The following is a 7,798-nucleotide window of genomic DNA, read 5'->3' as shown; positions in this document are numbered from 1 at the left end:
AGGATATTGTGTAAATATTTTCGTCCAAAATGAGTGGTTTCAAAAAGTTTAATCGGAAAATTTCTTCGAAAAAATTTCTGATACGCACATGCTAAATTATATTCACAAAATACAAAAAAATAAATAAAATAAGAAGGAGCAACATATTTTTGTGTTTGAATAAATATTTTCTTGGATGCAAAACTTGAGAAATAAATTTTTTTGCACCGTTGGTATGTTAAATTTTACAGAAACGAAGAAATTAGATTTTCATTAACGAGAAAAGTGGAGTTTTTACCATCTAGTTTTTTTTACGAAAATTAACCTAAAAAAAATGACAACTAATATATTTTAGTTCGCGGGCGACAAAAAAAGGCTTCGCGGGGCGGATGCGGCCCCCGGGCCGCCAGTTGGAAACCCCTGCTTTATAAGTTTATCGGATTAGAAATGACGATGTAATGCGTGTTCAACGTATTGCATTCGATTAGTTGCACATTTCTGCAAAAACTGTTGCGTAGTGAGTTCAATCAGAATAACTCTATATTCAAATTTCAAGAAAGTACCTAAAATTTTAGTTTGGCATTTTTGTGTAAGAAAAAGTGAAAAAAAACTAATGGTTTTGTTAAGTAGCTTATATTTTATTTTGATAGCTTTACTTCATTTCTAACTAACTGTTAGTTTTCACCCAGAAAAATGTCGAAACAATCGAGACAGCACAAGTTCTTATAAGAAATAATATTAATTACAAGAATAATTATAAGAATTATAGAAACAATAATAATTAGAATAAATATGTTTGGGGAAAATATACAATGGATTAAAAATTCCTATTCTTTGTGTTTGTAATACATAAAAATTGGCAATATACAATTTTGTTAATGATAATAAGTTTTTTCAGTTTATTTCTTTTCTAACATCCATATTTCATACATTCATTCAAACAATTCAACATAAAGTCAGGTCATTTGACTGGCTATGGTAGAAGTAGGTATAAATTAGGCGTTTTTTTGTTTCGTGTTAAAAATTAAAGAAATGATTACAGTCAAATTTGTTAACTCAGTCAGAATCAGTATAATTTGATTAAATAGATTTATTTCATAAACAAACTTTTACGCATGCTTGACGTTGTTTTAGGTAAAACAACGTCGATTATTAATGAATACCAGGAATTACTACTATTTATTTTACGAGGCTATTTACATCCAAGCCAGATATCGGCGTTGATTCATAGCACAAAGGCAATGCTCTGAGAAGAGGTGTTGAAAAAAAGGACTGTTTGCATCTGGCAAGTGTCAAAAATGTAAACTCTACAACGAAAAAAAGAAGAAAAAGAATGACGAGAATAATCGGGAGACTCCATTTCAATAAAAGATAGTGTATACAATTATTCATGAGAATATGGGAGAAAGAAAAATTGATTGTGAAGATGTGAAAAGAAATGACTCATGATTTCTTAAGGTTTGATACACACCAAAAATAAAATCAGACTCAACTAAGCGGGAAGTTATTTTATTTATTTATTTATTTTTTGACAAATATGGTGATCTCGCAAATGTTGATTATAGAGAAATTATGGAAGTATGAATCGGAGTCGATTGGAATATTTATGGGTTACTTACTTATGTTGGCGTGCTTACGTATGTTGGCTAGACTCTTTGATTAGATTCCATTAAAAAAAAGGAGAATAATTGTTGCTGCTAGATTGCCTAGTTTATCCGCAGATCAACTAGGTTAGGAAGAAGAATGACTCATGATTTCTCGCGAATTAAATCACACCAACTATAAATGTCAGACTCAACTAAGCGGGAAATTATTATTATTTTTTAATAACAAATATAGTGATCTAGCGAGCATGGGTTATAGAGAAAGTGTGAAATATGAATAGGAGTCGTCTGGAATATTTTTGGGTTACTTACATATGTTGGCGTGCTTGTGCTTACTTATGTTGGCTAGACTCTTTAATTTGATTACCCATGAAAAAAAATGAGAGTAATTGTTGCTGTTAACACTCGAAAGCTGTACCGGGTTCGAATCCCCAGCGATGGCTGATTGTATCGAATCCGCATCCAGCTTGCGCCGACCACAGTGCTGAAGTGAAATATCATGGTAAACGGATCATGGGTTAGAGTCCCGTTGCCGTCAGGCCAACCGTGGGAGGTTGTCGTGTTTTTCGTCTCCATGTAACGCAAATGCGGGTTAGTTCCATCAAAACGTCCTCCACGAAGTCAAATTTCTCCCAATACTTGAGTTCCCTTGTCTTCTGAATTGAGTACAAAATTACGAGGCTACGGAGTTGAACATTATTAGTCGTAAACCCAAAAAATCGGGTCGGCTGTTTAACAACGGTTATATAAAAAATAAGAGGAAAAATTTTCCAAATGTGAGCTATGCAGAAATTGTGAAGCATGATTAGAAATCTCGAACATTTTTGGATTCCTAGACTTTCTGATTAGTTTCCCCTAAAAAAAGAAGAGTAAATTAGTTAGAGTAAGAACATACAAACTGGAAATAACAGTCGACATGATTCAGCTCTCGAAAACAAGCGCCAATTTTCAAGACTTGCCAGATGTGAATGAGAAGAAACAAAGGTGATTTGAAATATAAAACGCAATGTTGCCGAAAAAAAGGAAAAATAAAGGTAGTCGATTAACCATCGTAGAAAAGAGAGAAAGATTTAAAAAAAAAACCGAACTAGAAAAACCACAGTGTCCGAGACGGAAAATCATTGCAAAATGCATTTCCATGCGGTTGGAGGCTTTTACTAGTTTCTCTCACCTTTATTCTACCATTTTCCGTTATCAACTTTGCGTCTTATATTTCAAATCACTTTTGCCTCTTCTCATTCACGTCTGACAAGTCTTGAAACTGGGCGGCTGTTTTTGAGTGCTTGAAACACGTCGACTATTATTTCCAATCTATAAATTTTTGAAGCAAATAAAATCTTTAATCAAGTAATATTTATTTATTTAAAAACAAAATGTTAATTTCCATGATTTTTTATCGTTTACTTCTTTGAAATTATAGTTTTTTAAGTGATTGAGGATTGATTCCGCAACTAATGTGTTGATTGTTTGACTGTAGTAACATGATTTTTTAAATGCAAAATAAAAATAAGTAGATAACATTATTTGAAATTAAGCGTGCAAAAACGCTGCTAACAAATGAGGACGCATTTGTTAGAAACTTTTCATAACAAATTCTTTACTCTCGCATAAATTATTTAAAACTTAAAGTATAGAAAAAGAGAGTTCAGTCATATCCAGAGTAGTTGTTGCTTTTGTTGTAGTTCATTTACGTCACGCTTGAGCTACACAATGGGCTGTTGGCGACGGTCTGAGAAACATCCCTGAGGATGATCTGAAGACATGCCATCACAATTTTGATCCTCTGCGGAGGAGATGGTTCCCCGACGACCTACACGTGAAGTCGAACACTTTACGGTAGAACAGTTTAGCGAGGACCCCGTACCGTACACCCTTGGTCCTTACGCAGACTAATCCAAGTGGTCACCCACCCGCAAAATGACCGCAGCCAGTGATGCTTGACTTCGGTGATCTGCTGGGAACCGTGTCTTAATGATCAGTCAACTGCGGGACAAATCCAGAGTAAGCAATTGAGTTTCAAGTAATGAAAAGAAAGGTCCGAAAGATCAAACGAAAATATACTTAAATATACGCAGTCAGGAAGTTCTCTTCCAATTTGCTTGCATTTTGATATATTTAAATTTTTTTTTCCTCGGCAATTGAGACTTCATGGCTTACTCATGGTTTGCCGTAACTCACTTTTTTTTGTACTTTAAATTTTAAATTAGTTATGGAGGTGAAACAGAATTTGTGATGTACAGTTTCTCCCGTAGTATAGCGTGTAGTGTATATACCACTACATAAATACAATTCCAATTCACTAGTTTATAAAACTTGTTAACTCGATTCTATGAAGGGGGTTTCTTTTCATAGATGAAGGTTGACATTGTCGATAACACTCTCCCTACATTGGTGACCCGGACGTGATGTAAACAAGCCTGCCTTGACAGAAACTCCCACTTCGATTTGAACACGCCTACTTCCACATTGAGCAGTTGACTTTCTACTTGAGACTGCGACATTATACACCTCCACTCGCTGTTGCTACTCAGTCTCGATCACACTCAACGTCGGCCTGCATACACGCTACTGCTAATGGCAACATAGGAGCAATCATGACCCTGAACTTAATACAGTTCTCACAATCAGCAAAAGTACGGTGATCTTAATATCGCTCTCCCGGTTTCTCACAAAGCAGTAATAAATCAACTAATGGTATACTTTCATTGAATTCTGTCACAGATATAATTCTGGTGGGGGAGTACTGTAGTGTGTCTACCACTACTACAAAAATACAATTCCAATTCATTAGTATATAAGACATGTTAACTCGATTCTATCAAGTGGTATATTTTCATAGATGAAGGTTGACATAACACTCTCCACACAAACGTCTTCTTAACGAGTGCCTAGTAGATGCTGATTATCTAGGCTGTTTGCTGATAACTTTGGTGATTTGATAAATGAATTTTGACAATTTAACGGATCACTCTTGTTAATGTACATTACTCTATAGAATATAGAATTACTGATATTCTATAGAAAAACTGATTTCAACTCTTTAGTGGTAACATAAACGGCTAATACTGGATTAGTGATTAGCCGTTGTGATTAGACATTAGTGATGACATAACGGCTAATCACTGCAAGGAGCTCTTATTCAACTAAAATAAAACGTTGGCAAAATTTTTTTTATAAAAATCAAAATCAATATTCTATATCCATTTTTTATAAAGAAATTATTCTGCGATAAATAATTATTTATTCCGAACAAACTATTCTTAATTTCTTTTTCTCAAATATGACGAATATTTTAATTTTAATGGTAGTCTTCCCTTTGGTATTTTAACGCCTTAAAACTTCATTATAAGTTTGTTTTGATATCATAATAAAATCATAAGTAATAAAAATAATTTTTAAATTTAGTAGTTTCTTCACAAAATCATAAGTTATACAAACAATTAGTGTAAATTTAAAGTTTAATTTCTTCATAAAATTATAAGTAATAAAAATAATTTTAATAAATTTGAAGGTACGCGTTTTTTCATAAAATTATAAGCAATAAAAATAACTGTTATAAATTTAAAGTTTAGTAGTTTCTTCATAAAATCACAAGTAAAAAAATAATCGTATTAAATTTAAAGTTATTAGTTTCTTCTTAAAATCACTGTAAACGAAAAGATAACATAGGAAAGCCTATTTATTTTGAACATGACAGTTAATCTGATAAATCAACCACTCAACCAGTTGGTTTATGCTAACAAGACTTAAGACACACAAATTAAAGTCGATTTGTTTAATTTTTTCCTTAATGCTAATTAAAGTTAAAAGCTTTTGCTGTTTATTATGGGCATATGTTTATTATCAAGTTAAAAGCTTCTTATTTTTGTTGGAAGGAATGTCCCTCACACATTTGCACCTGATCTTACATCATTCTAACAAATTCCATCATCACATAAGTATGATAAAATATAACTAGACATAATTCTAAAGAAGAACCAAGCATTACAGAAGTAAATTTTGATGAACTATCAAGTAATTTCGATTCCTATATTTAGTGGCTGGGAGTCAGAAGACATTTTAATGTTAATACATAAACAAACGATTGTTTTCTATAAAATTTGATCCCAGCGTGTTCGAATCCCAGCGATGGCTGGTCGATACGAATTCCGAATCCGGGTTGCGCTGACCGCAGTGTTGTCGTGAAATATCCTCAGTGCTAGGAGGATCATGGGTTAGAGTCCCTTTACCGTCAAGCTGACCATGGGAGGTTTTCGTGATTTTCCTTGCCATGTAACACAAAAGTGGGTAAGTTAAATCAAAAAGTCCTCCAGGGAGGAAAATTTCTCCTACTACTTGATCCAGGAGTTTCCTTGTCTTCTGGACTGGGTTCTAAATTGCAAGGTTACGGAGTTGAACATTAGTAGTCGTAAACCCAAGAAAAATGGGTTGGCTGTTCAACGACGGTTACAAAATAAAATATATTTTAACGTAAAAATCTTAATTTATTTAAAATAAATTATCGCTGTGAATATTAGTATAATTTCTCAATGATTCAGTGTGCAGATTGCTTGAACGAAGGTTTTCATTTTCGATAAATAAGCTCACCTGAATAATACATATACTAACTGGTATTACAAAAATAATTTAGATCAAACTGCGTTTATAATTATTATTTGAAATGGAGATTTTAACTTTTTTGATCAATGGTATTTTTAAATTGTCATTAATATTTTCATATCAACAAGTGCATAGACACATATGCAGCAATGATAATAATTTGTTTCATTAAGAAAAAAAGCCCTTCTTTTATTTTTTAAATCGATGAAACTTTAATTTTATTACTCTCATTAGGTAAAATATTTGCTCTAAAAGAAACTTGTTTTAGTTTTTATACAGCTGTCCTATAATTAAGTGTATTTTCATATAAGTATTACTAGAAAAAATTTAGTATTAAGGTTAATATTATGGTTTTTAATATTATATTGTTCTATTGAAACATCGTGTAAAATTACTGCATAATGGTAATAAGCTTATAACTATACATTATTTTAATACAATTATTTACATCTTTCTAGCATCGTTATCATTATTATGAATAATGAAGCAATTCTCATTCACAACCTGGGCAAGTGCAATACGTCGTTCTTTATCCAAGCGCTCAAGGTCATATTCGAATCCTCTTTCTCTTCTTCAATCCGTTTCCATGGTAACCTCTATTCGAAGAAAGAGAGAGTGAAGAAAGCTGCAGATATCTTCCTTTTAATGTCAGCTTTCTTTTGGAGTTCAAAGTTGATTTTTCCAGACAAAATGTTCTTTTTTTAAAAAAATCGTAAAATATTTCTTGATGACACACTAAAAACTGACTAACATAATTCAGAAAAGCATACATTAACCTAGTAAGAAAAATATAAAGATATATATACATATCTTTATATTTTTATAAAGATATATAATATATATATAATTTTTTTTTGAAATGTTTGCACCCTTGGTACAAAATTCATTAATGCATTGAATTAAAAGTAAGTAAAAGCTCTTTGTTTTCAGCTGTATTTAAAAAATATATATTTATAAATCACCTAGTTAAATAAACAATTTACTCATCTTGACCTTCGATTTCATAAATTCCATTTTTAAATGCAAATTTTCAAAATTTATTACTTAAATAAATTAATTTGTAATAATTAATAAATAAAATTAAGTTCATATACAAGCGTGGGCAACGATAATTTTCAGTAATTAACAAGTCGTTGGTGAGTTTTTAAATCCGAACGCAATTTGAAATGCGTTTTTGCGAAAATGTTCACAGTTAAAAAAAAATAGACATAGCTTAAAATGCATGTTTATAAAAATGGAAAAAGGGTTTTTTTCAGTTTTTATCAATTTTTAATTGCAAATTTGCAAGTTTTATTACTTAAATAAATACTTACTAATGTAACATTTTTACTTACTAATTTAAACACTAAGCATAATCATTACGGGGCTAATTCCCGTACTTCGGGAATTAGCCCCAACTTTTGACTTTTAAAGTCTTTAAAAAAAAGAATAATTTTATGAAATGTTCTAATTGGTTCATGCAAATGGACGATAATACTTAACGAATTTATTTTAATTCCTTAGTTTATTCTTTTAAAAAAGAAAAGTATCCATGAAAGAAATTTGAAAAACGAAATCAAATACTATGTTCTTAATATCAAATCTATCTTATCTAAAAATCAAGTTCTTATTCTTAA

Source organism: Parasteatoda tepidariorum, chromosome X2 (assembly GCF_043381705.1).
Source record: "Parasteatoda tepidariorum isolate YZ-2023 chromosome X2, CAS_Ptep_4.0, whole genome shotgun sequence".
In the NCBI taxonomy this organism is placed as follows: Eukaryota; Metazoa; Arthropoda; class Arachnida; order Araneae; family Theridiidae; genus Parasteatoda; species Parasteatoda tepidariorum.
This window is presented reverse-complemented; position numbering follows the sequence as displayed.